At 38.5% G+C, this 23,102-nt stretch overlaps 10 non-coding genes and 80 pseudogenes across 10 annotated transcripts; all 90 read right to left on the bottom strand.

Moving 5' to 3' along the window:
• Positions 1-86: 86 nt before the first annotated feature.
• LOC149590061 (5S ribosomal RNA) lies at positions 87-205 on the bottom strand. The gene has a single exon (XR_016379629.1). It is a non-coding gene; the product is annotated as a 5S ribosomal RNA (ribosomal RNA).
• A 137-nt stretch (positions 206-342) lies between these two features.
• Positions 343-461, bottom strand: LOC149590060 (5S ribosomal RNA; annotated as a pseudogene).
• A 137-nt stretch (positions 462-598) lies between these two features.
• Positions 599-717, bottom strand: LOC149590059 (5S ribosomal RNA; annotated as a pseudogene).
• Positions 718-855: 138 nt separating this feature from the next.
• On the bottom strand, positions 856-974 carry LOC149590058 (5S ribosomal RNA; annotated as a pseudogene).
• Positions 975-1,111: 137 nt separating this feature from the next.
• On the bottom strand, positions 1,112-1,230 carry LOC149590057 (5S ribosomal RNA; annotated as a pseudogene).
• A 137-nt stretch (positions 1,231-1,367) lies between these two features.
• On the bottom strand, positions 1,368-1,486 carry LOC149590056 (5S ribosomal RNA; annotated as a pseudogene).
• A 136-nt stretch (positions 1,487-1,622) lies between these two features.
• LOC149590055 (5S ribosomal RNA) lies at positions 1,623-1,741 on the bottom strand (annotated as a pseudogene).
• Positions 1,742-1,878: 137 nt separating this feature from the next.
• LOC149590054 (5S ribosomal RNA) lies at positions 1,879-1,997 on the bottom strand. Its single transcript, XR_016379625.1, has one exon. It is a non-coding gene; the product is annotated as a 5S ribosomal RNA (ribosomal RNA).
• Positions 1,998-2,133: 136 nt separating this feature from the next.
• Positions 2,134-2,252, bottom strand: LOC149590053 (5S ribosomal RNA; annotated as a pseudogene).
• Positions 2,253-2,389: 137 nt separating this feature from the next.
• On the bottom strand, positions 2,390-2,508 carry LOC149590052 (5S ribosomal RNA; annotated as a pseudogene).
• A 137-nt stretch (positions 2,509-2,645) lies between these two features.
• LOC149590051 (5S ribosomal RNA) lies at positions 2,646-2,764 on the bottom strand (annotated as a pseudogene).
• Positions 2,765-2,901: 137 nt separating this feature from the next.
• Positions 2,902-3,020, bottom strand: LOC149590050 (5S ribosomal RNA; annotated as a pseudogene).
• A 137-nt stretch (positions 3,021-3,157) lies between these two features.
• LOC149590049 (5S ribosomal RNA) lies at positions 3,158-3,276 on the bottom strand (annotated as a pseudogene).
• A 138-nt stretch (positions 3,277-3,414) lies between these two features.
• Positions 3,415-3,533, bottom strand: LOC149590048 (5S ribosomal RNA; annotated as a pseudogene).
• A 137-nt stretch (positions 3,534-3,670) lies between these two features.
• On the bottom strand, positions 3,671-3,789 carry LOC149590047 (5S ribosomal RNA; annotated as a pseudogene).
• Positions 3,790-3,926: 137 nt separating this feature from the next.
• Positions 3,927-4,045, bottom strand: LOC149590046 (5S ribosomal RNA; annotated as a pseudogene).
• Positions 4,046-4,181: 136 nt separating this feature from the next.
• LOC149590045 (5S ribosomal RNA) lies at positions 4,182-4,300 on the bottom strand (annotated as a pseudogene).
• A 137-nt stretch (positions 4,301-4,437) lies between these two features.
• On the bottom strand, positions 4,438-4,556 carry LOC149590044 (5S ribosomal RNA). Its single transcript, XR_016379624.1, has one exon. It is a non-coding gene; the product is annotated as a 5S ribosomal RNA (ribosomal RNA).
• A 136-nt stretch (positions 4,557-4,692) lies between these two features.
• LOC149590043 (5S ribosomal RNA) lies at positions 4,693-4,811 on the bottom strand. Its single transcript, XR_016379581.1, has one exon. It is a non-coding gene; the product is annotated as a 5S ribosomal RNA (ribosomal RNA).
• A 137-nt stretch (positions 4,812-4,948) lies between these two features.
• Positions 4,949-5,067, bottom strand: LOC149590042 (5S ribosomal RNA; annotated as a pseudogene).
• A 137-nt stretch (positions 5,068-5,204) lies between these two features.
• On the bottom strand, positions 5,205-5,323 carry LOC149590041 (5S ribosomal RNA; annotated as a pseudogene).
• A 137-nt stretch (positions 5,324-5,460) lies between these two features.
• On the bottom strand, positions 5,461-5,579 carry LOC149590040 (5S ribosomal RNA; annotated as a pseudogene).
• A 137-nt stretch (positions 5,580-5,716) lies between these two features.
• Positions 5,717-5,835, bottom strand: LOC149590039 (5S ribosomal RNA; annotated as a pseudogene).
• A 138-nt stretch (positions 5,836-5,973) lies between these two features.
• Positions 5,974-6,092, bottom strand: LOC149590038 (5S ribosomal RNA; annotated as a pseudogene).
• Positions 6,093-6,229: 137 nt separating this feature from the next.
• Positions 6,230-6,348, bottom strand: LOC149590037 (5S ribosomal RNA; annotated as a pseudogene).
• Positions 6,349-6,485: 137 nt separating this feature from the next.
• On the bottom strand, positions 6,486-6,604 carry LOC149590036 (5S ribosomal RNA; annotated as a pseudogene).
• Positions 6,605-6,740: 136 nt separating this feature from the next.
• Positions 6,741-6,859, bottom strand: LOC149590035 (5S ribosomal RNA; annotated as a pseudogene).
• Positions 6,860-6,996: 137 nt separating this feature from the next.
• On the bottom strand, positions 6,997-7,115 carry LOC149590034 (5S ribosomal RNA). Its single transcript, XR_016379623.1, has one exon. It is a non-coding gene; the product is annotated as a 5S ribosomal RNA (ribosomal RNA).
• Positions 7,116-7,251: 136 nt separating this feature from the next.
• On the bottom strand, positions 7,252-7,370 carry LOC149590033 (5S ribosomal RNA). Its single transcript, XR_016379580.1, has one exon. It is a non-coding gene; the product is annotated as a 5S ribosomal RNA (ribosomal RNA).
• A 137-nt stretch (positions 7,371-7,507) lies between these two features.
• LOC149590032 (5S ribosomal RNA) lies at positions 7,508-7,626 on the bottom strand (annotated as a pseudogene).
• Positions 7,627-7,763: 137 nt separating this feature from the next.
• Positions 7,764-7,882, bottom strand: LOC149590031 (5S ribosomal RNA; annotated as a pseudogene).
• Positions 7,883-8,019: 137 nt separating this feature from the next.
• Positions 8,020-8,138, bottom strand: LOC149590030 (5S ribosomal RNA; annotated as a pseudogene).
• A 137-nt stretch (positions 8,139-8,275) lies between these two features.
• On the bottom strand, positions 8,276-8,394 carry LOC149590029 (5S ribosomal RNA; annotated as a pseudogene).
• Positions 8,395-8,531: 137 nt separating this feature from the next.
• Positions 8,532-8,650, bottom strand: LOC149590028 (5S ribosomal RNA; annotated as a pseudogene).
• Positions 8,651-8,786: 136 nt separating this feature from the next.
• Positions 8,787-8,905, bottom strand: LOC149590027 (5S ribosomal RNA). Its single transcript, XR_016379637.1, has one exon. It is a non-coding gene; the product is annotated as a 5S ribosomal RNA (ribosomal RNA).
• Positions 8,906-9,042: 137 nt separating this feature from the next.
• On the bottom strand, positions 9,043-9,161 carry LOC149590026 (5S ribosomal RNA; annotated as a pseudogene).
• A 137-nt stretch (positions 9,162-9,298) lies between these two features.
• On the bottom strand, positions 9,299-9,417 carry LOC149590025 (5S ribosomal RNA; annotated as a pseudogene).
• Positions 9,418-9,554: 137 nt separating this feature from the next.
• Positions 9,555-9,673, bottom strand: LOC149590024 (5S ribosomal RNA; annotated as a pseudogene).
• A 137-nt stretch (positions 9,674-9,810) lies between these two features.
• Positions 9,811-9,929, bottom strand: LOC149590023 (5S ribosomal RNA; annotated as a pseudogene).
• A 137-nt stretch (positions 9,930-10,066) lies between these two features.
• On the bottom strand, positions 10,067-10,185 carry LOC149590022 (5S ribosomal RNA; annotated as a pseudogene).
• Positions 10,186-10,322: 137 nt separating this feature from the next.
• On the bottom strand, positions 10,323-10,441 carry LOC149590021 (5S ribosomal RNA; annotated as a pseudogene).
• A 135-nt stretch (positions 10,442-10,576) lies between these two features.
• Positions 10,577-10,695, bottom strand: LOC149590020 (5S ribosomal RNA). The gene has a single exon (XR_016379628.1). It is a non-coding gene; the product is annotated as a 5S ribosomal RNA (ribosomal RNA).
• Positions 10,696-10,832: 137 nt separating this feature from the next.
• On the bottom strand, positions 10,833-10,951 carry LOC149590019 (5S ribosomal RNA; annotated as a pseudogene).
• A 137-nt stretch (positions 10,952-11,088) lies between these two features.
• On the bottom strand, positions 11,089-11,207 carry LOC149590018 (5S ribosomal RNA; annotated as a pseudogene).
• A 137-nt stretch (positions 11,208-11,344) lies between these two features.
• LOC149590017 (5S ribosomal RNA) lies at positions 11,345-11,463 on the bottom strand (annotated as a pseudogene).
• A 137-nt stretch (positions 11,464-11,600) lies between these two features.
• LOC149590016 (5S ribosomal RNA) lies at positions 11,601-11,719 on the bottom strand (annotated as a pseudogene).
• A 135-nt stretch (positions 11,720-11,854) lies between these two features.
• Positions 11,855-11,973, bottom strand: LOC149590015 (5S ribosomal RNA). Its single transcript, XR_016379627.1, has one exon. It is a non-coding gene; the product is annotated as a 5S ribosomal RNA (ribosomal RNA).
• A 137-nt stretch (positions 11,974-12,110) lies between these two features.
• On the bottom strand, positions 12,111-12,229 carry LOC149590014 (5S ribosomal RNA; annotated as a pseudogene).
• A 137-nt stretch (positions 12,230-12,366) lies between these two features.
• On the bottom strand, positions 12,367-12,485 carry LOC149590013 (5S ribosomal RNA; annotated as a pseudogene).
• Positions 12,486-12,622: 137 nt separating this feature from the next.
• Positions 12,623-12,741, bottom strand: LOC149590012 (5S ribosomal RNA; annotated as a pseudogene).
• Positions 12,742-12,878: 137 nt separating this feature from the next.
• On the bottom strand, positions 12,879-12,997 carry LOC149590011 (5S ribosomal RNA; annotated as a pseudogene).
• Positions 12,998-13,134: 137 nt separating this feature from the next.
• LOC149590010 (5S ribosomal RNA) lies at positions 13,135-13,253 on the bottom strand (annotated as a pseudogene).
• Positions 13,254-13,388: 135 nt separating this feature from the next.
• On the bottom strand, positions 13,389-13,507 carry LOC149590009 (5S ribosomal RNA). Its single transcript, XR_016379626.1, has one exon. It is a non-coding gene; the product is annotated as a 5S ribosomal RNA (ribosomal RNA).
• Positions 13,508-13,643: 136 nt separating this feature from the next.
• On the bottom strand, positions 13,644-13,762 carry LOC149590008 (5S ribosomal RNA; annotated as a pseudogene).
• A 137-nt stretch (positions 13,763-13,899) lies between these two features.
• LOC149590007 (5S ribosomal RNA) lies at positions 13,900-14,018 on the bottom strand (annotated as a pseudogene).
• Positions 14,019-14,155: 137 nt separating this feature from the next.
• On the bottom strand, positions 14,156-14,274 carry LOC149590006 (5S ribosomal RNA; annotated as a pseudogene).
• Positions 14,275-14,411: 137 nt separating this feature from the next.
• On the bottom strand, positions 14,412-14,530 carry LOC149590005 (5S ribosomal RNA; annotated as a pseudogene).
• Positions 14,531-14,667: 137 nt separating this feature from the next.
• On the bottom strand, positions 14,668-14,786 carry LOC149590004 (5S ribosomal RNA; annotated as a pseudogene).
• A 137-nt stretch (positions 14,787-14,923) lies between these two features.
• On the bottom strand, positions 14,924-15,042 carry LOC149590003 (5S ribosomal RNA; annotated as a pseudogene).
• Positions 15,043-15,178: 136 nt separating this feature from the next.
• On the bottom strand, positions 15,179-15,297 carry LOC149590002 (5S ribosomal RNA; annotated as a pseudogene).
• A 137-nt stretch (positions 15,298-15,434) lies between these two features.
• Positions 15,435-15,553, bottom strand: LOC149590001 (5S ribosomal RNA; annotated as a pseudogene).
• Positions 15,554-15,689: 136 nt separating this feature from the next.
• Positions 15,690-15,808, bottom strand: LOC149590000 (5S ribosomal RNA; annotated as a pseudogene).
• Positions 15,809-15,944: 136 nt separating this feature from the next.
• LOC149589999 (5S ribosomal RNA) lies at positions 15,945-16,063 on the bottom strand (annotated as a pseudogene).
• Positions 16,064-16,200: 137 nt separating this feature from the next.
• Positions 16,201-16,319, bottom strand: LOC149589998 (5S ribosomal RNA; annotated as a pseudogene).
• A 137-nt stretch (positions 16,320-16,456) lies between these two features.
• On the bottom strand, positions 16,457-16,575 carry LOC149589997 (5S ribosomal RNA; annotated as a pseudogene).
• Positions 16,576-16,712: 137 nt separating this feature from the next.
• On the bottom strand, positions 16,713-16,831 carry LOC149589996 (5S ribosomal RNA; annotated as a pseudogene).
• A 137-nt stretch (positions 16,832-16,968) lies between these two features.
• Positions 16,969-17,087, bottom strand: LOC149589995 (5S ribosomal RNA; annotated as a pseudogene).
• Positions 17,088-17,224: 137 nt separating this feature from the next.
• Positions 17,225-17,343, bottom strand: LOC149589994 (5S ribosomal RNA; annotated as a pseudogene).
• A 135-nt stretch (positions 17,344-17,478) lies between these two features.
• Positions 17,479-17,597, bottom strand: LOC149589993 (5S ribosomal RNA; annotated as a pseudogene).
• Positions 17,598-17,734: 137 nt separating this feature from the next.
• Positions 17,735-17,853, bottom strand: LOC149589992 (5S ribosomal RNA; annotated as a pseudogene).
• Positions 17,854-17,989: 136 nt separating this feature from the next.
• Positions 17,990-18,108, bottom strand: LOC149589991 (5S ribosomal RNA; annotated as a pseudogene).
• Positions 18,109-18,245: 137 nt separating this feature from the next.
• LOC149589990 (5S ribosomal RNA) lies at positions 18,246-18,364 on the bottom strand (annotated as a pseudogene).
• Positions 18,365-18,500: 136 nt separating this feature from the next.
• On the bottom strand, positions 18,501-18,619 carry LOC149589989 (5S ribosomal RNA; annotated as a pseudogene).
• Positions 18,620-18,756: 137 nt separating this feature from the next.
• LOC149589988 (5S ribosomal RNA) lies at positions 18,757-18,875 on the bottom strand (annotated as a pseudogene).
• Positions 18,876-19,012: 137 nt separating this feature from the next.
• LOC149589987 (5S ribosomal RNA) lies at positions 19,013-19,131 on the bottom strand (annotated as a pseudogene).
• A 139-nt stretch (positions 19,132-19,270) lies between these two features.
• On the bottom strand, positions 19,271-19,389 carry LOC149589986 (5S ribosomal RNA; annotated as a pseudogene).
• Positions 19,390-19,525: 136 nt separating this feature from the next.
• On the bottom strand, positions 19,526-19,644 carry LOC149589985 (5S ribosomal RNA; annotated as a pseudogene).
• A 136-nt stretch (positions 19,645-19,780) lies between these two features.
• Positions 19,781-19,899, bottom strand: LOC149589984 (5S ribosomal RNA; annotated as a pseudogene).
• A 136-nt stretch (positions 19,900-20,035) lies between these two features.
• LOC149589983 (5S ribosomal RNA) lies at positions 20,036-20,154 on the bottom strand (annotated as a pseudogene).
• A 137-nt stretch (positions 20,155-20,291) lies between these two features.
• LOC149589982 (5S ribosomal RNA) lies at positions 20,292-20,410 on the bottom strand (annotated as a pseudogene).
• A 137-nt stretch (positions 20,411-20,547) lies between these two features.
• Positions 20,548-20,666, bottom strand: LOC149589981 (5S ribosomal RNA; annotated as a pseudogene).
• Positions 20,667-20,803: 137 nt separating this feature from the next.
• LOC149589980 (5S ribosomal RNA) lies at positions 20,804-20,922 on the bottom strand (annotated as a pseudogene).
• Positions 20,923-21,059: 137 nt separating this feature from the next.
• On the bottom strand, positions 21,060-21,178 carry LOC149589979 (5S ribosomal RNA; annotated as a pseudogene).
• Positions 21,179-21,315: 137 nt separating this feature from the next.
• Positions 21,316-21,434, bottom strand: LOC149589978 (5S ribosomal RNA; annotated as a pseudogene).
• Positions 21,435-21,569: 135 nt separating this feature from the next.
• Positions 21,570-21,688, bottom strand: LOC149589977 (5S ribosomal RNA; annotated as a pseudogene).
• Positions 21,689-21,825: 137 nt separating this feature from the next.
• Positions 21,826-21,944, bottom strand: LOC149589976 (5S ribosomal RNA; annotated as a pseudogene).
• A 136-nt stretch (positions 21,945-22,080) lies between these two features.
• LOC149589975 (5S ribosomal RNA) lies at positions 22,081-22,199 on the bottom strand (annotated as a pseudogene).
• Positions 22,200-22,335: 136 nt separating this feature from the next.
• Positions 22,336-22,454, bottom strand: LOC149589974 (5S ribosomal RNA; annotated as a pseudogene).
• Positions 22,455-22,591: 137 nt separating this feature from the next.
• LOC149589973 (5S ribosomal RNA) lies at positions 22,592-22,710 on the bottom strand (annotated as a pseudogene).
• Positions 22,711-22,847: 137 nt separating this feature from the next.
• On the bottom strand, positions 22,848-22,966 carry LOC149589972 (5S ribosomal RNA; annotated as a pseudogene).
• Positions 22,967-23,102: the final 136 nt, after the last annotated feature.

Genomic DNA, 23,102 nt, shown 5'->3' with positions numbered 1-23,102 from the left:
CTTCATCTTTTTAAAACAATAAGAAAAGAAAATATGTTTGCTTTTTTCATATCTATTGGAATTTAAAAGAGGAAAAAAAGTGAAAAAGCCAACGGCAAGCAGTGTTCCTAGGTGGTCTCCCTCCCAAGTACTGACTGCGCTCGACGCTGCTTAACTTCGGTGATCGGATGAGAACCGGTGTTTTCAGCGTGATATGGCCGTTGCCGAGAGTGCTAGTTAATAATTCGAATATAAATTAAGTGAGACAAATTAACCTTCATCTTTTTAAAACAATAACAAAAAGAAAATATGTTTGCTTTTTTCATATCTATTGGAATTTAAAATAGGAAAAAAAAGTGAAAAAGCCAACGGCACGCACTGTTCCTAAGTGGTCTCCCTCCCAAGCACTGACTCCGCTCGACGCTGCTTAACTTCGGTGATCGGACGAGAACCGGTGTTTTCAGCGTGATATGGCCGTTGCCGAGAGTGCTAGTTAATAATTCGAATTTAAATTAAGTGAGACAAATTAACCTTCATCTTTCTAAAACAATAACAAAAAGAAAATATGTTTGCTTGTTTCATATCTATTGGAATTTACAAGAGGAAAAAAAAGTGAAAAAGCCAACGGCACGCACTGTTCCTAAGTGGTCTCCCTCCCAAGTACTGACTGCGCTCGACGCTGCTTCACTTCGGTGATCGGACGAGAACCGGTGTTTTCATCGTGATATGGCCGTTCCCGAGAGTGCTAGTTAATAATTCGAATTTAAAAGAAGTGAGACAAATTAACCTTCATCTTTTTAAAACAATAACAAAAAGAAAATGTGTTTGCTTTTTTCATATCTATGGGAATTTAAAAGACAAAAAAAAAAGTGAAAAAGCTAACGGCAAGCAGTGTTCCTAAGTGGTCTCCCTCCGAAGTACTGACTGCGCTCGACGCTGCTTAACTTCGGTGATCGGATGAGAACCGGTGTTTTCAGCGTGATATGGCCGTTGCCGAGAGTGCTATTTAATAATTCGAATTTAAATTAAGTGAGACAAATTAACCTTCATCTTTTTAAAACAATAACAAAAAGAAAATATGTTTGCTTTTTTCATATCTATTGGAATTTAAAATAGGAAAAAAAAGTGAAAAAGCCAACGGCACGCACTTTTCCTAAGTGGTCTCCCTCCCAAGCACTGACTGCGCTCGACCCTGCTTAACTTCGGTGATAGGACGAGAACCGGTGTTTTCAGCGTGATATGGCCGTAGCCGAGAGTGCTAGTTAATAATTCGAATATAAATTAAGTGAGACAAATTAACCTTCATCTTTCTAAAACAATAACAAAAAGAAAATATGTTTGCTTTTTTCATATCTATTGGAATTTAAAATAGGAAAAAAAAGTGAAAAAGCCAACGGCACGCACTGTTCCTAAGTGGTCTCCCTCCCAAGTACTGACTGCGCTCGACGCTGCTTAGCTTCGGTGATCGGACGAGAACCGGTGTTTTCAGCGTGATATGGCCGTTGCCGAGAGTGCTAGTTAATAATTCGAATTTAAATTAAGTGAGACAAATTAACCTTCATCTTTCTAAAACAATAACAAAAAGAAAATATGTTTCTTGTTTCATATCTATGGGAATTTAAAATAGGAAAAAAAAGTGAAAACGCCAACGGCACGCACTGTTCCTAAGTGGTCTCCCTCCCAAGCACTGACTCCGCTCGACGCTGCTTAACTTCGGTGATCGGACGAGAACCGGTGTTTTCAGCGTGATATGGCCGTTGCCGAGAGTGCTAGTTAATAATTCGAATTTAAATTAAGTGAGACAAATTAACCTTCATCTTTCTAAAACAATAACAAAAAGAAAATATGTTTGCTTGTTTCATATCTATTGGAATTTACAAGAGGAAAAAAAAGTGAAAAAGCCAACGGCACGCACTGTTCCTAAGTGGTCTCCCTCCCAAGTACTGACTGCGCTCGACGCTGCTTAACTTCGGTGATCGGACGAGAACCGGTGTTTTCAGCGTGATATGGCCGTTGCCGAGAGAGCTAGTTAATAATTCGAATTTAAATCAAGTGAGACAATTTAACCTTCATCTTTTTAAAACAATAAGAAAAGAAAATATGTTTGCTTTTTTCATATCTATTGGAATTTAAAAGAGGAAAAAAAAGTGAAAAAGCCAACGGCAGGCAGTGTTCCTAAGTGGTCTCCCTCCCAAGTACTGACTGCGCTCGACGCTGCTTAACTTCGGTGATCGGACGAGAACCGGTGTTTTCATCGTGATATGGCCGTTGCCGAGAGTGGTAGTTAATAATTCGAATTTAAAATAAGTGAGACAAATTAACCTTCATCTTTTTAAAACAATAACAAAAAGAAAATGTGTTTGCTTTTTTCATATCTATGGGAATTTAAAAGACAAAAAAAAAGTGAAAAAGCTAACGGCAAGCAGTGTTCCTAAGTGGTCTCCCTCCGAAGTACTGACTGCGCTCGACGCTGCTTAACTTCGGTGATCGGATGAGAACCGGTGTTTTCAGCGTGATATGGCCGTTGCCGAGAGTGCTAGTTAATAATTCGAATTTAAATTAAGTGAGACAAATTAACCTTCATCTTTTTAAAACAATAACAAAAAGAAAATATGTTTGCTTTTTTCATATCTATTGGAATTTAAAATAGGAAAAAAAAGTGAAAAAGCCAACGGCACGCACTGTTCCTAAGTGGTCTCCCTCCCAAGCACTGACTGCGCTCGACCCTGCTTAACTTCGGTGATCGGACGAGAACCGGTGTTTTCAGCGTGATATGGCCGTTGCCGAGAGTGCTAGTTAATAATTCGAATATAAATTAAGTGAGACAAATTAACCTTCATCTTTCTAAAACAATAACAAAAAGAAAATATGTTTGCTTTTTTCATATCTATTGGAATTTAAAATAGGAAAAAAAAGTGAAAAAGCCAACGGCACGCACTGTTCCTAAGTGGTCTCCCTCCCAAGCACTGACTGCGCTCGACCCTGCTTAACTTCGGTGATCGGACGAGAACCGGTGTTTTCAGCGTGATATGGCCGTTGCCGAGAGTGCTAGTTAATAATTCGAATTTAAATTAAGTGAGACAAATTAACCTTCATCTTTCTAAAACAATAACAAAAAGAAAATATGTTTGCTTGTTTCATATCTATTGGAATTTACAAGAGGAAAAAAAAGTGAAAAAGCCAACGGCACGCACTGTTCCTAAGTGGTCTCCCTCCCAAGTACTGACTGCGCTCGACGCTGCTTCACTTCGGTGATCGGACGAGAACCGGTGTTTTCATCGTGATATGGCCGTTCCCGAGAGTGCTAGTTAATAATTCGAATTTAAAAGAAGTGAGACAAATTAACCTTCATCTTTTTAAAACAATAACAAAAAGAAAATGTGTTTGCTTTTTTCATATCTATGGGAATTTAAAAGACAAAAAAAAAAGTGAAAAAGCTAACGGCAAGCAGTGTTCCTAAGTGGTCTCCCTCCGAAGTACTGACTGCGCTCGACGCTGCTTAACTTCGGTGATCGGATGAGAACCGGTGTTTTCAGCGTGATATGGCCGTTGCCGAGAGTGCTATTTAATAATTCGAATTTAAATTAAGTGAGACAAATTAACCTTCATCTTTTTAAAACAATAACAAAAAGAAAATATGTTTGCTTTTTTCATATCTATTGGAATTTAAAATAGGAAAAAAAAGTGAAAAAGCCAACGGCACGCACTTTTCCTAAGTGGTCTCCCTCCCAAGCACTGACTGCGCTCGACCCTGCTTAACTTCGGTGATAGGACGAGAACCGGTGTTTTCAGCGTGATATGGCCGTAGCCGAGAGTGCTAGTTAATAATTCGAATATAAATTAAGTGAGACAAATTAACCTTCATCTTTCTAAAACAATAACAAAAAGAAAATATGTTTGCTTTTTTCATATCTATTGGAATTTAAAATAGGAAAAAAAAGTGAAAAAGCCAACGGCACGCACTGTTCCTAAGTGGTCTCCCTCCCAAGTACTGACTGCGCTCGACGCTGCTTAGCTTCGGTGATCGGACGAGAACCGGTGTTTTCAGCGTGATATGGCCGTTGCCGAGAGTGCTAGTTAATAATTCGAATTTAAATTAAGTGAGACAAATTAACCTTCATCTTTCTAAAACAATAACAAAAAGAAAATATGTTTCTTGTTTCATATCTATGGGAATTTAAAATAGGAAAAAAAAGTGAAAACGCCAACGGCACGCACTGTTCCTAAGTGGTCTCCCTCCCAAGCACTGACTCCGCTCGACGCTGCTTAACTTCGGTGATCGGACGAGAACCGGTGTTTTCAGCGTGATATGGCCGTTGCCGAGAGTGCTAGTTAATAATTCGAATTTAAATTAAGTGAGACAAATTAACCTTCATCTTTCTAAAACAATAACAAAAAGAAAATATGTTTGCTTGTTTCATATCTATTGGAATTTACAAGAGGAAAAAAAAGTGAAAAAGCCAACGGCACGCACTGTTCCTAAGTGGTCTCCCTCCCAAGTACTGACTGCGCTCGACGCTGCTTAACTTCGGTGATCGGACGAGAACCGGTGTTTTCAGCGTGATATGGCCGTTGCCGAGAGAGCTAGTTAATAATTCGAATTTAAATCAAGTGAGACAATTTAACCTTCATCTTTTTAAAACAATAAGAAAAGAAAATATGTTTGCTTTTTTCATATCTATTGGAATTTAAAAGAGGAAAAAAAAGTGAAAAAGCCAACGGCAGGCAGTGTTCCTAAGTGGTCTCCCTCCCAAGTACTGACTGCGCTCGACGCTGCTTAACTTCGGTGATCGGATGAGAACCGGTGTTTTCAGCGTGATATGGCCGTTGCCGAGAGTGCTAGTTAATAATTTGAATTTAAAATAAGTGAGACAAATTAACCTTCATCTTTTTAAAACAATAACAAAAAGAAAATGTGTTTGCTTTTTTCATATCTATGGGAATTTAAAAGACAAAAAAAAAGTGAAAAAGCTAACGGCAAGCAGTGTTCCTAAGTGGTCTCCCTCCGAAGTACTGACTGCGCTCGACGCTGCTTAACTTCGGTGATCGGATGAGAACCGGTGTTTTCAGCGTGATATGGCCGTTGCCGAGAGTGCTAGTTAATAATTCGAATTTAAATTAAGTGAGACAAATTAACCTTCATCTTTTTAAAACAATAACAAAAAGAAAATATGTTTGCTTTTTTCATATCTATTGGAATTTAAAATAGGAAAAAAAAGTGAAAAAGCCAACGGCACGCACTGTTCCTAAGTGGTCTCCCTCCCAAGCACTGACTGCGCTCGACCCTGCTTAACTTCGGTGATCGGACGAGAACCGGTGTTTTCAGCGTGATATGGCCGTTGCCGAGAGTGCTAGTTAATAATTCGAATATAAATTAAGTGAGACAAATTAACCTTCATCTTTCTAAAACAATAACAAAAAGAAAATATGTTTGCTTTTTTCATATCTATTGGAATTTAAAATAGGAAAAAAAAGTGAAAAAGCCAACGGCACGCACTGTTCCTAAGTGGTCTCCCTCCCAAGCACTGACTGCGCTCGACCCTGCTTAACTTCGGTGATCGGACGAGAACCGGTGTTTTCAGCGTGATATGGCCGTTGCCGAGAGTGCTAGTTAATAATTCGAATTTAAATTAAGTGAGACAAATTAACCTTCATCTTTCTAAAACAATAACAAAAAGAAAATATGTTTGCTTGTTTCATATCTATTGGAATTTACAAGAGGAAAAAAAAGTGAAAAAGCCAACGGCACGCACTGTTCCTAAGTGGTCTCCCTCCCAAGTACTGACTGCGCTCGACGCTGCTTCACTTCGGTGATCGGACGAGAACCGGTGTTTTCATCGTGATATGGCCGTTCCCGAGAGTGCTAGTTAATAATTCGAATTTAAAAGAAGTGAGACAAATTAACCTTCATCTTTTTAAAACAATAACAAAAAGAAAATGTGTTTGCTTTTTTCATATCTATGGGAATTTAAAAGACAAAAAAAAAAGTGAAAAAGCTAACGGCAAGCAGTGTTCCTAAGTGGTCTCCCTCCGAAGTACTGACTGCGCTCGACGCTGCTTAACTTCGGTGATCGGATGAGAACCGGTGTTTTCAGCGTGATATGGCCGTTGCCGAGAGTGCTATTTAATAATTCGAATTTAAATTAAGTGAGACAAATTAACCTTCATCTTTTTAAAACAATAACAAAAAGAAAATATGTTTGCTTTTTTCATATCTATTGGAATTTAAAATAGGAAAAAAAAGTGAAAAAGCCAACGGCACGCACTTTTCCTAAGTGGTCTCCCTCCCAAGCACTGACTGCGCTCGACCCTGCTTAACTTCGGTGATAGGACGAGAACCGGTGTTTTCAGCGTGATATGGCCGTAGCCGAGAGTGCTAGTTAATAATTCGAATATAAATTAAGTGAGACAAATTAACCTTCATCTTTCTAAAACAATAACAAAAAGAAAATATGTTTGCTTTTTTCATATCTATTGGAATTTAAAATAGGAAAAAAAAGTGAAAAAGCCAACGGCACGCACTGTTCCTAAGTGGTCTCCCTCCCAAGTACTGACTGCGCTCGACGCTGCTTAGCTTCGGTGATCGGACGAGAACCGGTGTTTTCAGCGTGATATGGCCGTTGCCGAGAGTGCTAGTTAATAATTCGAATTTAAATTAAGTGAGACAAATTAACCTTCATCTTTCTAAAACAATAACAAAAAGAAAATATGTTTCTTGTTTCATATCTATGGGAATTTAAAATAGGAAAAAAAAGTGAAAACGCCAACGGCACGCACTGTTCCTAAGTGGTCTCCCTCCCAAGCACTGACTCCGCTCGACGCTGCTTAACTTCGGTGATCGGACGAGAACCGGTGTTTTCAGCGTGATATGGCCGTTGCCGAGAGTGCTAGTTAATAATTCGAATTTAAATTAAGTGAGACAAATTAACCTTCATCTTTCTAAAACAATAACAAAAAGAAAATATGTTTGCTTGTTTCATATCTATTGGAATTTACAAGAGGAAAAAAAAGTGAAAAAGCCAACGGCACGCACTGTTCCTAAGTGGTCTCCCTCCCAAGTACTGACTGCGCTCGACGCTGCTTAACTTCGGTGATCGGACGAGAACCGGTGTTTTCAGCGTGATATGGCCGTTGCCGAGAGAGCTAGTTAATAATTCGAATTTAAATCAAGTGAGACAATTTAACCTTCATCTTTTTAAAACAATAAGAAAAGAAAATATGTTTGCTTTTTTCATATCTATTGGAATTTAAAAGAGGAAAAAAAAGTGAAAAAGCCAACGGCAGGCAGTGTTCCTAAGTGGTCTCCCTCCCAAGTACTGACTGCGCTCGACGCTGCTTAACTTCGGTGATCGGATGAGAACCGGTGTTTTCAGCGTGATATGGCCGTTGCCGAGAGTGCTAGTTAATAATTTGAATTTAAAATAAGTGAGACAAATTAACCTTCATCTTTTTAAAACAATAACAAAAAGAAAATGTGTTTGCTTTTTTCATATCTATGGGAATTTAAAAGACAAAAAAAAAGTGAAAAAGCTAACGGCAAGCAGTGTTCCTAAGTGGTCTCCCTCCGAAGTACTGACTGCGCTCGACGCTGCTTAACTTCGGTGATCGGATGAGAACCGGTGTTTTCAGCGTGATATGGCCGTTGCCGAGAGTGCTAGTTAATAATTCGAATTTAAATTAAGTGAGACAAATTAACCTTCATCTTTTTAAAACAATAACAAAAAGAAAATATGTTTGCTTTTTTCATATCTATTGGAATTTAAAATAGGAAAAAAAAGTGAAAAAGCCAACGGCACGCACTGTTCCTAAGTGGTCTCCCTCCCAAGCACTGACTGCGCTCGACCCTGCTTAACTTCGGTGATCGGACGAGAACCGGTGTTTTCAGCGTGATATGGCCGTTGCCGAGAGTGCTAGTTAATAATTCGAATATAAATTAAGTGAGACAAATTAACCTTCATCTTTCTAAAACAATAACAAAAAGAAAATATGTTTGCTTTTTTCATATCTATTGGAATTTAAAATAGGAAAAAAAAGTGAAAAAGCCAACGGCACGCACTGTTCCTAAGTGGTCTCCCTCCCAAGCACTGACTGCGCTCGACCCTGCTTAACTTCGGTGATCGGACGAGAACCGGTGTTTTCAGCGTGATATGGCCGTTGCCGAGAGTGCTAGTTAATAATTCGAATATAAATTAAGTGAGACAAATTAACCTTCATCTTTCTAAAACAATAACAAAAAGAAAATATGTTTGCTTTTTTCATATCTATTGGAATTTAAAATAGGAAAAAAAAGAGAAAAAGCCAACGGCACGCACTGTTCCTAAGTGGTCTCCCTCCCAAGCACTGACTGCGCTCGACGCTGCTTAACTTCGGTGATCGGACGAGAACCGGTGTTTTCAGAGTGATATGGCCGTTGCCGAGAGTGCTAGTTAATAATTCGAATTTAAAATAAGTTAGACAAATTAACCTTCATCTTTTTAAAACAATAACAAAAAGAAAATGTGTTTGCTTTTTTCATATCTATTGGAATTTAAAATAGGAAAAAAAAGTGAAAAAGCCAACGGCACGCACTTTTCCTAAGTGGTCTCCCTCCCAAGCACTGACTGCGCTCGACGCTGCTTAACTTTGGTGATCGGACGAGAACCGGTGTTTTCAGCGTGATATGGCCGTTGCCGAGAGAGCTAGTTAATAATTCGAATTTAAATCAAGTGAGACAATTTAACCTTCATCTTTTTAAAACAATAAGAAAAGAAAATATGTTTGCTTTTTTCATATCTATTGGAATTTAAAAGAGGAAAAAAAAGTGAAAAAGCCAACGGCAAGCAGTGTTCCTAAGTGGTCTCCCTCCCAAGTACTGACTGCGCTCGACGCTGCTTAACTTCGGTGATCGGATGAGAACCGGTGTTTTCAGCGTGATATGGCCGTTGCCGAGAGTGCTAGTTAATAATTTGAATTTAAAATAAGTGAGACAAATTAACCTTCATCTTTTTAAAACAATAACAAAAAGAAAATGTGTTTGCTTTTTTCATATCTATGGGAATTTAAAAGACAAAAAAAAAGTGAAAAAGCTAACGGCAAGCAGTGTTCCTAAGTGGTCTCCCTCCGAAGTACTGACTGCGCTCGACGCTGCTTAACTTCGGTGATCGGATGAGAACCGGTGTTTTCAGCGTGATATGGCCGTTGCCGAGAGTGCTAGTTAATAATTCGAATTTAAATTAAGTGAGACAAATTAACCTTCATCTTTTTAAAACAATAACAAAAAGAAAATATGTTTGCTTTTTTCATATCTATTGGAATTTAAAATAGGAAAAAAAAGTGAAAAAGCCAACGGCACGCACTGTTCCTAAGTGGTCTCCCTCCCAAGCACTGACTGCGCTCGACCCTGCTTAACTTCGGTGATCGGACGAGAACCGGTGTTTTCAGCGTGATATGGCCGTTGCCGAGAGTGCTAGTTAATAATTCGAATATAAATTAAGTGAGACAAATTAACCTTCATCTTTCTAAAACAATAACAAAAAGAAAATATGTTTGCTTTTTTCATATCTATTGGAATTTAAAATAGGAAAAAAAAGAGAAAAAGCCAACGGCACGCACTGTTCCTAAGTGGTCTCCCTCCCAAGCACTGACTGCGCTCGACGCTGCTTAACTTCGGTGATCGGACGAGAACCGGTGTTTTCAGAGTGATATGGCCGTTGCCGAGAGTGCTAGTTAATAATTCGAATTTAAAATAAGTGAGACAAATTAACCTTCATCTTTTTAAAACAATAACAAAAAGAAAATGTGTTTGCTTTTTTCATATCTATGGGAATTTAAAAGACAAAAAAAAAGTGAAAAAGCTAACGGCAAGCAGTGTTCCTAAGTGGTCTCCCTCCGAAGTACTGACTGCGCTCGACGCTGCTTAACTTCGGTGATCGGATGAGAACCGGTGTTTTCAGCGTGATATGGCCGTTGCCGAGAGTGCTAGTTAATAATTCGAATTTAAATTAAGTGAGACAAATTAACCTTCATCTTTTTAAAACAATAACAAAAAGAAAATATGTTTGCTTTTTTCATATCTATTGGAATTTAAAATAGGAAAAAAAAGTGAAAAAGCCAACGGCACGCACTTTTCCTAAGTGGTCTCCCTCCCAAGCACTGACTGCGCTCGACCCTGCTTAACTTCGGTGATCGGACGAGAACCGGTGTTTTCAGCGTGATATGGCCGTTGCCGAAAGTGCTAGTTAATAATTCGAATATAAATTAAGTGAGACAAATTAACCTTCATCTTTCTAAAACAATAACAAAAAGAAAATATGTTTGCTTTTTTCATATCTATTGGAATTTAAAATAGGAAAAAAAAGTGAAAAAGCCAACGGCACGCACTGTTCCTAAGTGGTCTCCCTCCCAAGTACTGACTGCGCTCGACGCTGCTTAACTTCGGTGATCGGACGAGAACCGGTGTTTTCAGCGTAATATGGCCGTTGCCGAGAGAGCTAGTTAATAATTCGAATTTAAATCAAGTGAGACAATTTAACCTTCATCTTTTTAAAACAATAAGAAAAGAAAATATGTTTGCTTTTTTCATATCTATTGGAATTTAAAAGAGGAAAAAAAGTGAAAAAGCCAACGGCAAGCAGTGTTCCTAGGTGGTCTCCCTCCCAAGTACTGACTGCGCTCGACGCTGCTTAACTTCGGTGATCGGATGAGAACCGGTGTTTTCAGCGTGATATGGCCGTTGCCGAGAGTGCTAGTTAATAATTCGAATATAAATTAAGTGAGACAAATTAACCTTCATCTTTTTAAAACAATAACAAAAAGAAAATATGTTTGCTTTTTTCATATCTATTGGAATTTAAAATAGGAAAAAAAAGAGAAAAAGCCAACGGCACGCACTGTTCCTAAGTGGTCTCCCTCCCAAGCACTGACTGCGCTCGACGCTGCTTAACTTCGGTGATCGGACGAGAACCGGTGTTTTCAGAGTGATATGGCCGTTGCCGAGAGTGCTAGTTAATAATTCGAATTTAAAATAAGTGAGACAAATTAACCTTCATCTTTTTAAAACAATAACAAAAAGAAAATGTGTTTGCTTTTTTCATATCTATGGGAATTTAAAAGACAAAAAAAAAGTGAAAAAGCTAACGGCAAGCAGTGTTCCTAAGTGGTCTCCCTCCGAAGTACTGACTGCGCTCGACGCTGCTTAACTTCGGTGATCGGATGAGAACCGGTGTTTTCAGCGTGATATGGCCGTTGCCGAGAGTGCTAGTTAATAATTCGAATTTAAATTAAGTGAGACAAATTAACCTTCATCTTTTTAAAACAATAACAAAAAGAAAATATGTTTGCTTTTTTCATATCTATTGGAATTTAAAATAGGAAAAAAAAGTGAAAAAGCCAACGGCACGCACTTTTCCTAAGTGGTCTCCCTCCCAAGCACTGACTGCGCTCGACCCTGCTTAACTTCGGTGATCGGACGAGAACCGGTGTTTTCAGCGTGATATGGCCGTTGCCGAAAGTGCTAGTTAATAATTCGAATATAAATTAAGTGAGACAAATTAACCTTCATCTTTCTAAAACAATAACAAAAAGAAAATATGTTTGCTTTTTTCATATCTATTGGAATTTAAAATAGGAAAAAAAAGTGAAAAAGCCAACGGCACGCACTGTTCCTAAGTGGTCTCCCTCCCAAGTACTGACTGCGCTCGACGCTGCTTAACTTCGGTGATCGGACGAGAACCGGTGTTTTCAGCGTAATATGGCCGTTGCCGAGAGAGCTAGTTAATAATTCGAATTTAAATCAAGTGAGACAATTTAACCTTCATCTTTTTAAAACAATAAGAAAAGAAAATATGTTTGCTTTTTTCATATCTATTGGAATTTAAAAGAGGAAAAAAAGTGAAAAAGCCAACGGCAAGCAGTGTTCCTAGGTGGTCTCCCTCCCAAGTACTGACTGCGCTCGACGCTGCTTAACTTCGGTGATCGGATGAGAACCGGTGTTTTCAGCGTGATATGGCCGTTGCCGAGAGTGCTAGTTAATAATTCGAATATAAATTAAGTGAGACAAATTAACCTTCATCTTTTTAAAACAATAACAAAAAGAAAATATGTTTGCTTTTTTCATATCTATTGGAATTTAAAATAGGAAAAAAAAGTGAAAAAGCCAACGGCACGCACTGTTCCTAAGTGGTCTCCCTCCCAAGCACTGACTCCGCTCGACGCTGCTTAACTTCGGTGATCGGACGAGAACCGGTGATTTCAGCGTGATATGGCCGTTGCCGAGAGTGCTAGTTAATAATTCGAATTTAAATTAAGTGAGACAAATTAACCTTCATCTTTCTAAAACAATAACAAAAAGAAAATATGTTTGCTTTTTTCATATCTATTGGAATTTAAAATAGGAAAAAAAAGAGAAAAAGCCAACGGCACGCACTGTTCCTAAGTGGTCTCCCTCCCAAGCACTGACTGCGCTCGACGCTGCTTAACTTCGGTGATCGGACGAGAACCGGTGTTTTCAGAGTGATATGGCCGTTGCCGAGAGTGCTAGTTAATAATTCGAATTTAAAATAAGTGAGACAAATTAACCTTCATCTTTTTAAAACAATAACAAAAAGAAAATGTGTTTGCTTTTTTCATATCTATGGGAATTTAAAAGACAAAAAAAAAGTGAAAAAGCTAACGGCAAGCAGTGTTCCTAAGTGGTCTCCCTCCGAAGTACTGACTGCGCTCGACGCTGCTTAACTTCGGTGATCGGATGAGAACCGGTGTTTTCAGCGTGATATGGCCGTTGCCGAGAGTGCTAGTTAATAATTCGAATTTAAATTAAGTGAGACAAATTAACCTTCATCTTTTTAAAACAATAACAAAAAGAAAATATGTTTGCTTTTTTCATATCTATTGGAATTTAAAATAGGAAAAAAAAGTGAAAAAGCCAACGGCACGCATTTTTCCTAAGTGGTCTCCCTCCCAAGCACTGACTGCGCTCGACCCTGCTTAACTTCGGTGATCGGACGAGAACCGGTGTTTTCAGCGTGATATGGCCGTTGCCGAAAGTGCTAGTTAATAATTCGAATATAAATTAAGTGAGACAAATTAACCTTCATCTTTCTAAAACAATAACAAAAAGAAAATATGTTTGCTTTTTTCATATCTATTGGAATTTAAAATAGGAAAAAAAAGTGAAAAAGCCAACGGCACGCACTGTTCCTAAGTGGTCTCCCTCCCAAGTACTGACTGCGCTCGACGCTGCTTAACTTCGGTGATCGGACGAGAACCGGTGTTTTCAGCGTAATATGGCCGTTGCCGAGAGAGCTAGTTAATAATTCGAATTTAAATCAAGTGAGACAATTTAACCTTCATCTTTTTAAAACAATAAGAAAAGAAAATATGTTTGCTTTTTTCATATCTATTGGAATTTAAAAGAGGAAAAAAAGTGAAAAAGCCAACGGCAAGCAGTGTTCCTAGGTGGTCTCCCTCCCAAGTACTGACTGCGCTCGACGCTGCTTAACTTCGGTGATCGGATGAGAACCGGTGTTTTCAGCGTGATATGGCCGTTGCCGAGAGTGCTAGTTAATAATTCGAATATAAATTAAGTGAGACAAATTAACCTTCATCTTTTTAAAACAATAACAAAAAGAAAATATGTTTGCTTTTTTCATATCTATTGGAATTTAAAATAGGAAAAAAAGTGAAAAAGCCAACGGCACGCACTGTTCCTAAGTGGTCTCCCTCCCAAGCACTGACTCCGCTCGACGCTGCTTAACTTCGGTGATCGGACGAGAACCGGTGATTTCAGCGTGATATGGCCGTTGCCGAGAGTGCTAGTTAATAATTCGAATTTAAATTAAGTGAGACAAATTAACCTTCATCTCTCTAAAACAATAACAAAAAGAAAATATGTTTGCTTGTTTCATATCTATTGGAATTTACAAGAGGAAAAAAAAGTGAAAAAGCCAACGGCACGCACTGTTCCTAAGTGGTCTCCCTCCCAAGTACTGACTGCGCTCGACGCTGCTTCACTTCGGTGATCGGACGAGAACCGGTGTTTTCATCGTGATATGGCCGTTCCCGAGAGTGCTAGTTAACAATTCGAATTTAAAATAAGTGAGACAAATTAACCTTCATCTTTTTAAAACAATAACAAAAAGAAAATGTGTTTGCTTTTTTCATATCTATGGGAATTTAAAAGACAAAAAAAAAGTGAAAAAGCTAACGGCAAGCAGTGTTCCTAAGTGGTCTCCCTCCGAAGTACTGACTGCGCTCGACGCTGCTTAACTTCGGTGATCGGATGAGAACCGGTGTTTTCAGCGTGATATGGCCGTTGCCGAGAGTGCTAGTTAATAATTCGAATTTAAATTAAGTGAGACAAATTAACCTTCATCTTTTTAAAACAATAACAAAAAGAAAATATGTTTGCTTTTTTCATATCTATTGGAATTTAAAATAGGAAAAAAAAGTGAAAAAGCCAACGGCACGCACTTTTCCTAAGTGGTCTCCCTCCCAAGCACTGACTGCGCTCGACCCTGCTTAACTTCGGTGATAGGACGAGAACCGGTGTTTTCAGCGTGATATGGCCGTAGCCGAGAGTGCTTGTTAATAATTCGAATATAAATTAAGTGAGACAAATTAACCTTCATCTTTCTAAAACAATAACAAAAAGAAAATATGTTTGCTTTTTTCATATCTATTGGAATTTAAAATAGGAAAAAAAAGTGAAAAAGCCAACGGCACGCACTGTTCCTAAGTGGTCTCCCTCCCAAGTACTGACTGCGCTCGACGCTGCTTAGCTTCGGTGATCGGACGAGAACCGGTGTTTTCAGCGTGATATGGCCGTTGCCGAGAGTGCTAGTTAATAATTCGAATTTAAATTAAGTGAGACAAATTAACCTTCATCTTTTTAAAACAATAACAAAAAGAAAATGTGTTTGCTTTTTTCATATCTATGGGAATTTAAAATAGGAAAAAAAAGTGAAAAAGCCAACGGCACGCACTGTTCCTAAGTGGTCTCCCTCCCAAGCACTGACTCCGCTCGCCGCTGCTTAACTTCGGTGATCGGACGAGAACCGGTGTTTTCAGCGTGATATGGCCGTTGCCGAGAGTGCTAGTTAATAATTCGAATTTAAATTAAGTGAGACAAATTAACCTTCATCTTTCTAAAACAATAACAAAAAGAAAATATGTTTGCTTGTTTCATATCTATTGGAATTTACAAGAGGAAAAAAAGTGAAAAAGCCAACGGCACGCACTGTTCCTAAGTGGTCTCCCTCCCAAGTACTGACTGCGCTCGACGCTGCTTAACTTTGGTGATCGGACGAGAACCGGTGTTTTCAGCGTGATATGGCCGTTGCCGAGAGAGCTAGTTAATAATTCGAATTTAAATCAAGTGAGACAATTTAACCTTCATCTTTCTAAAACAATAACAAAAAGAAAATATGTTTGCTTTTTTCATATCTATTGGAATTTAAAATAGGAAAAAAAAGTGAAAAAGCCAACGGCACGCACTGTTCCTAAGTGGTCTCCCTCCCAAGTACTGACTGCGCTCGACGCTGCTTAACTTCGGTGATCGGACGAGAACCGGTGTTTTCAGCGTAATATGGCCGTTGCCGAGAGTGCTAGTTAATAATTCGAATTTAAATTAAGTGAGACAAATTAACCTTCATCTTTCTAAAACAATAACAAAAAGAAAATATGTTTCTTGTTAAATATCTATTGGAATTTACAAGAGGAAAAAAAAGTGAAAAAGCCAACGGCACGCACTGTTCCTAAGTGGTCTCCCTCCCAAGTACTGACTGCGCTCGACGCTGCTTAACTTCGGTGATCGGACGAGAACCGGTGTTTTCATCGTGATATGGCCGTTGCCGAGAGTGCTAGTTAATAATTCGAATTTAAAATAAGTGAGACAAATTAACCTTCATCTTTTTAAAACAATAACAAAAAGAAAATGTGTTTGCTTTTTTCATATCTATGGGAATTTAAAAGACAAAAAAAAGTGAAAAAGCTAACGGCAAGCAGTGTTCCTAAGTGGTCTCCCTCCCAAGTACTGACTGCGCTCGACGCTGCTTAACTTCGGTGATCGGATGAGAACCGGTGTTTTCAGCGTGATATGGCCGTTGCCGAGAGTGCTAGTTAATAATTCGAATTTAAATTAAGTGAGACAAATTAACCTTCATCTTTTTAAAACAATAACAAAAAGAAAATATGTTTGCTTTTTTCATATCTATTGGAATTTAAAATAGGAAAAAAAAGTGAAAAAGCCAACGGCACGCACTGTTCCTAAGTGGTCTCCCTCCCAAGCACTGACTGCGCTCGACCCTGCTTAACTTCGGTGATCGGACGAGAACCGGTGTTTTCAGCGTGATATGGCCGTTGCCGAGAGTGCTAGTTAATAATTCGAATATAAATTAAGTGAGACAAATTAACCTTCATCTTTCTAAAACAATAACAAAAATAAAATATGTTTGCTTTTTTCATATCTATTGGAATTTAAAATAGGAAAAAAAAGTGAAAAAGCCAACGGCACGCACTGTTCCTAAGTGGTCTCCCTCCCAAGCACTGACTGCGCTCGACGCTGCTTAACTTCGGTGATCGGACGAGAACCGGTGTTTTCAGAGTGATATGGCCGTTGCCGAGAGTGCTAGTTAATAATTCGAATTTAAAATAAGTGAGACAAATTAACCTTCATCTTTTTAAAACAATAACAAAAAGAAAATGTGTTTGCTTTTTTCATATCTATGGGAATTTAAAAGACAAAAAAAAAGTGAAAAAGCTAACGGCAAGCAGTGTTCCTAAGTGGTCTCCCTCCGAAGTACTGACTGCGCTCGACGCTGCTTAACTTCGGTGATCGGATGAGAACCGGTGTTTTCAGCGTGATATGGCCGTTGCCGAGAGTGCTAGTTAATAATTCTAATTTAAATTAAGTGAGACAAATTAACCTTCATCTTTTTAAAACAATAACAAAAAGAAAATATGTTTGCTTTTTTCATATCTATTGGAATTTAAAATAGGAAAAAAAAGTGAAAAAGCCAACGGCACGCACTGTTCCTAAGTGGTCTCCCTCCCAAGCACTGACTGCGCTCGATCCTGCTTAACTTCGGTGATCGGACGAGAACCGGGGTTTTCAGCGTGATATGGCCGTTGCCGAGAGTGCTGGTTAATAATTCGAATATAAATTAAGTGAGACAAATTAACCTTCATCTTTCTAAAACAATAACAAAAAGAAAATATGTTTGCTTTTTTCATATCTATTGGAATTTAAAATAGGAAAAAAAAGTGAAAAAGCCAACGGCACGCACTGTTCCTAAGTGGTCTCCCTCCCAAGCACTGACTGCGCTCGACGCTGCTTAACTTCGGTGATCGGACGAGAACCGGTGTTTTCAGAGTGATATGGCCGTTGCCGAGAGTGCTAGTTAATAATCGAATTTAAAATAAGTGAGACAAATTAACCTTCATCTTTATAAAACAATAACAAAAAGAAAATGTGTTTGCTTTTTTCATATCTATGGGAATTTAAAAGACAAAAAAAAGTGAAAAAGCTAACGGCAAGCAGTGTTCCTAAGTGGTCTCCCTCCGAAGTACTGACTGCGCTCGACGCTGCTTAACTTCGGTGATCGGATGAGAACCAGTGTTTTCAGCGTGATATGGCCGTTGCCGAGAGTGCTAGTTAATAATTCGAATTTAAATTAAGTGAGACAAATTAACCTTCATCTTTTTAAAACAATAACAAAAAGAAAATATGTTTGCTTTTTTCATATCTATTGGAATTTAAAATAGGAAAAAAAAGTGAAAAAGCCAACGGCAGGCACTGTTCCTAAGTGGTCTCCCTCCCAAGCACTGACTGCGCTCGACCCTGCTTAACTTCGGTGATCGGACGAGAACCGGTGTTTTCAGCGTGATATGGCCGTTGCCGAGAGTGCTAGTTAATAATTCGAATTTAAATTAAGTGAGACAAATTAACCTTCATCTTTTTAAAACAATAACAAAAAGAAAATATGTTTGCTTTTTTCATATCTATTGGAATTTAAAATAGGAAAAAAAGTGAAAAAGCCAACGGCACGCACTGTTCCTAAGTGGTCTCCCTCCCAAGCACTGAATGCGCTCGACCCTGCTTAACTTCGGTGATCGGACGAGAACCGGTGTTTTCAGCGTGATATGGCCGTTGCCGAGAGTGCTAGTTAATAATTCGAATATAAATTACGTGAGACAAATTAACCTTCATCTTTCTAAAACAATAACAAAAAGAAAATATGTTTGCTTTTTTCATATCTATTGGAATTTAAAATAGGAAAAAAAAGTGAAAAAGCCAACGGCACGCACTGTTCCTAAGTGGTCTCCCTCCCAAGCACTGACTGCGCTCGACGCTGCTTAACTTCGGTGATCGGACGAGAACCGGTGTTTTCAGAGTGATATGGCCGTTGCCGAGAGTGCTAGTTAATAATTCGAATTTAAAATAAGTGAGACAAATTAACCTTCATCTTTTTAAAACAATAACAAAAAGAAAATGTGTTTGCTTTTTTCATATCTATGGGAATTTAAAAGACAAAAAAAAGTGAAAAAGCTAACGGCAAGCAGTGTTCCTAAGTGGTCTCCCTCCGAAGTACTGACTGCGCTCGACGCTGCTTAACTTCGGTGATCGGATGAGAACCGGTGTTTTCAGCGTGATATGGCCGTTGCCGAGAGTGCTAGTTAATAATTCGAATTTAAATTAAGTGAGACAAATTAACCTTCATCTTTTTAAAACAATAACAAAAAGAAAATATGTTTGCTTTTTTCATATCTATTGGAATTTAAAATAGGAAAAAAAAGTGAAAAAGCCAACGGCACGCACTGTTCATAAGTGGTCTCCCTCCCAAGCACTGACTGCGCTCGACCCTGCTTAACTTCGGTGATCGGACGAGAACCGGTGTTTTCAGCGTGATATGGCCGTTGCCGAGAGTGCTAGTTAATAATTCGAATATAAATTAAGTGAGACAAATTAACCTTCATCTTTCTAAAACAATAACAAAAAGAAAATATGTTTGCTTTTTTCATATCTATTGGAATTTAAAATAGGAAAAAAAAGTGAAAAAGCCAACGGCACGCACTGTTCCTAAGTGGTCTCCCTCCCAAGCACTGACTGCGCTCGACGCTGCTTAACTTCGGTGATCGGACGAGAACCGGTGTTTTCAGAGTGATATGGCCGTTGCCGAGAGTGCTAGTTAATAATTCGAATTTAAAATAAGTGAGACAAATTAACCTTCATCTTTTTAAAACAATAACAAAAAGAAAATGTGTTTGCTTTTTTCATATCTATGGGAATTTAAAAGACAAAAAAAAAGTGAAAAAAAGCTAACGGCAAGCAGTGTTCCTAAGTGGTCTCCCTCCGAAGTACTGACTGCGCTCGACGCTGCTTAACTTCGGTGATCGGATGAGAACCGGTGTTTTCAGCGTGATATGGCCGTTGCCGAGAGTGCTAGTTAATAATTCGAATTTAAATTAAGTGAGACAAATTAACCTTCATCTTTTTAAAACAATAACAAAAAGAAATATGTTTGCTTTTTTCATATCTATTGGAATTTAAAATAGGAAAAAAAAGTGAAAAAGCCAACGGCACGCACTTTTCCTAAGTGGTCTCCCTCCCAAGCACTGACTGCGCTCGACCGTGCTTAACTTCGGTGATCGGACGAGAACCGGTGTTTTCAGCGTGATATGGCCGTTGCCGAGAGTGCTAGTTAATAATTCGAATATAAATTAAGTGAGACAAATTAACCTTCATCTTTCTAAAACAATAACAAAAAGAAAATATGTTTCTTGTTAAATATCTATTGGAATTTACAAGAGGAAAAAAAAGTGAAAAAGCCAACGGCACGCACTGTTCCTAAGTGGTCTCCCTCCCAAGTACTGACTGCGCTCGACGCTGCTTAACTTCGGTGATCGGACGAGAACCGGTGTTTTCATCGTGATATGGCCGTTGCCGAGAGTGGTAGTTAATAATTCGAATTTAAAATAAGTGAGACAAATTAACCTTCATCTTTTTAAAACAATAACAAAAAGAAAATGTGTTTGCTTTTTTCATATCTATGGGAATTTAAAAGACAAAAAAAAGTGAAAAAGCTAACGGCAAGCAGTGTTCCTAAGTGGTCTCCCTCCCAAGTACTGACTGCGCTCGACGCTGCTTAACTTCGGTGATCGGATGAGAACCGGTGTTTTCAGCGTGATATGGCCGTTGCCGAGAGTGCTAGTTAATAATTCGAATTTAAATTAAGTGAGACAAATTAACCTTCATCTTTTTAAAACAATAACAAAAAGAAAATATGTTTGCTTTTTTCATATCTATTGGAATTTAAAATAGGAAAAAAAAGTGAAAAAGCCAACGGCACGCACTGTTCCTAAGTGGTCTCCCTCCCAAGCACTGACTGCGCTCGACCCTGCTTAACTTCGGTGATCGGACGAGAACCGGTGTTTTCAGCGTGATATGGCCGTTGCCGAGAGTGCTAGTTAATAATTCGAATATAAATTAAGTGAGACAAATTAACCTTCATCTTTCTAAAACAATAACAAAAATAAAATATGTTTGCTTTTTTCATATCTATTGGAATTTAAAATAGGAAAAAAAAGTGAAAAAGCCAACGGCACGCACTGTTCCTAAGTGGTCTCCCTCCCAAGCACTGACTGCGCTCGACGCTGCTTAACTTCGGTGATCGGACGAGAACCGGTGTTTTCAGAGTGATATGGCCGTTGCCGAGAGTGCTAGTTAATAATTCGAATTTAAAATAAGTGAGACAAATTAACCTTCATCTTTTTAAAACAATAACAAAAAGAAAATGTGTTTGCTTTTTTCATATCTATGGGAATTTAAAAGACAAAAAAAAAGTGAAAAAGCTAACGGCAAGCAGTGTTCCTAAGTGGTCTCCCTCCGAAGTACTGACTGCGCTCGACGCTGCTTAACTTCGGTGATCGGATGAGAACCGGTGTTTTCAGCGTGATATGGCCGTTGCCGAGAGTGCTAGTTAATAATTCTAATTTAAATTAAGTGAGACAAATTAACCTTCATCTTTTTAAAACAATAACAAAAAGAAAATATGTTTGCTTTTTTCATATCTATTGGAATTTAAAATAGGAAAAAAAAGTGAAAAAGCCAACGGCACGCACTGTTCCTAAGTGGTCTCCCTCCCAAGCACTGACTGCGCTCGATCCTGCTTAACTTCGGTGATCGGACGAGAACCGGGGTTTTCAGCGTGATATGGCCGTTGCCGAGAGTGCTGGTTAATAATTCGAATATAAATTAAGTGAGACAAATTAACCTTCATCTTTCTAAAACAATAACAAAAAGAAAATATGTTTGCTTTTTTCATATCTATTGGAATTTAAAATAGGAAAAAAAAGTGAAAAAGCCAACGGCACGCACTGTTCCTAAGTGGTCTCCCTCCCAAGCACTGACTGCGCTCGACGCTGCTTAACTTCGGTGATCGGACGAGAACCGGTGTTTTCAGAGTGATATGGCCGTTGCCGAGAGTGCTAGTTAATAATCGAATTTAAAATAAGTGAGACAAATTAACCTTCATCTTTTTAAAACAATAACAAAAAGAAAATGTGTTTGCTTTTTTCATATCTATGGGAATTTAAAAGACAAAAAAAAGTGAAAAAGCTAACGGCAAGCAGTGTTCCTAAGTGGTCTCCCTCCGAAGTACTGACTGCGCTCGACGCTGCTTAACTTCGGTGATCGGATGAGAACCGGTGTTTTCAGCGTGATATGGCCGTTGCCGAGAGTGCTAGTTAATAATTCGAATTTAAATTAAGTGAGACAAATTAACCTTCATCTTTTTAAAACAATAACAAAAAGAAAATATGTTTGCTTTTTTCATATCTATTGGAATTTAAAATAGGAAAAAAAAGTGAAAAAGCCAACGGCACGCACTTTTCCTAAGTGGTCTCCCTCCCAAGCACTGACTGCGCTCGACCGTGCTTAACTTCGGTGATCGGACGAGAACCGGTGTTTTCAGCGTGATATGGCCGTTGCCGAGAGTGCTAGTTAATAATTCGAATATAAATTAAGTGAGACAAATTAACCTTCATCTTTCTAAAACAATAACAAAAAGAAAATATGTTTCTTGTTAAATATCTATTGGAATTTACAAGAGGAAAAAAAAGTGAAAAAGCCAACGGCACGCACTGTTCCTAAGTGGTCTCCCTCCCAAGTACTGACTGCGCTCGACGCTGCTTAACTTCGGTGATCGGACGAGAACCGGTGTTTTCATCGTGATATGGCCGTTGCCGAGAGTGCTAGTTAATAATTCGAATTTAAAATAAGTGAGACAAATTAACCTTCATCTTTTTAAAACAATAACAAAAAGAAAATGTGTTTGCTTTTTTCATATCTATGGGAATTTAAAAGACAAAAAAAAGTGAAAAAGCTAACGGCAAGCAGTGTTCCTAAGTGGTCTCCCTCCCAAGTACTGACTGCGCTCGACGCTGCTTAACTTCGGTGATCGGATGAGAACCGGTGTTTTCAGCGTGATATGGCCGTTGCCGAGAGTGCTAGTTAATAATTCGAATTTAAATTAAGTGAGACAAATTAACCTTCATCTTTTTAAAACAATAACAAAAAGAAAATATGTTTGCTTTTTTCATATCTATTGGAATTTAAAATAGGAAAAAAAAGTGAAAAAGCCAACGGCACGCACTGTTCCTAAGTGGTCTCCCTCCCAAGCACTGACTGCGCTCGACCCTGCTTAACTTCGGTGATCGGACGAGAACCGGTGTTTTCAGCGTGATATGGCCGTTGCCGAGAGTGCTAGTTAATAATTCGAATATAAATTAAGTGAGACAAATTAACCTTCATCTTTCTAAAACAATAACAAAAATAAAATATGTTTGCTTTTTTCATATCTATTGGAATTTAAAATAGGAAAAAAAAGTGAAAAAGCCAACGGCACGCACTGTTCCTAAGTGGTCTCCCTCCCAAGCACTGACTGCGCTCGACGCTGCTTAACTTCGGTGATCGGACGAGAACCGGTGTTTTCAGAGTGATATGGCCGTTGCCGAGAGTGCTAGTTAATAATTCGAATTTAAAATAAGTGAGACAAATTAACCTTCATCTTTTTAAAACAATAACAAAAAGAAAATGTGTTTGCTTTTTTCATATCTATGGGAATTTAAAAGACAAAAAAAAAGTGAAA

This window comes from Phalangium opilio, unplaced genomic scaffold (genome assembly GCF_054372755.1).
Source record: "Phalangium opilio isolate 3A_F unplaced genomic scaffold, DU_Popi_V2 ptg000505l_1, whole genome shotgun sequence".
In the NCBI taxonomy this organism is placed as follows: domain Eukaryota; kingdom Metazoa; phylum Arthropoda; class Arachnida; order Opiliones; family Phalangiidae; genus Phalangium; species Phalangium opilio.
The sequence above is the reverse complement of the archived record's forward strand: the minus strand, read 5'-3'. Positions and strand labels throughout refer to the sequence as shown.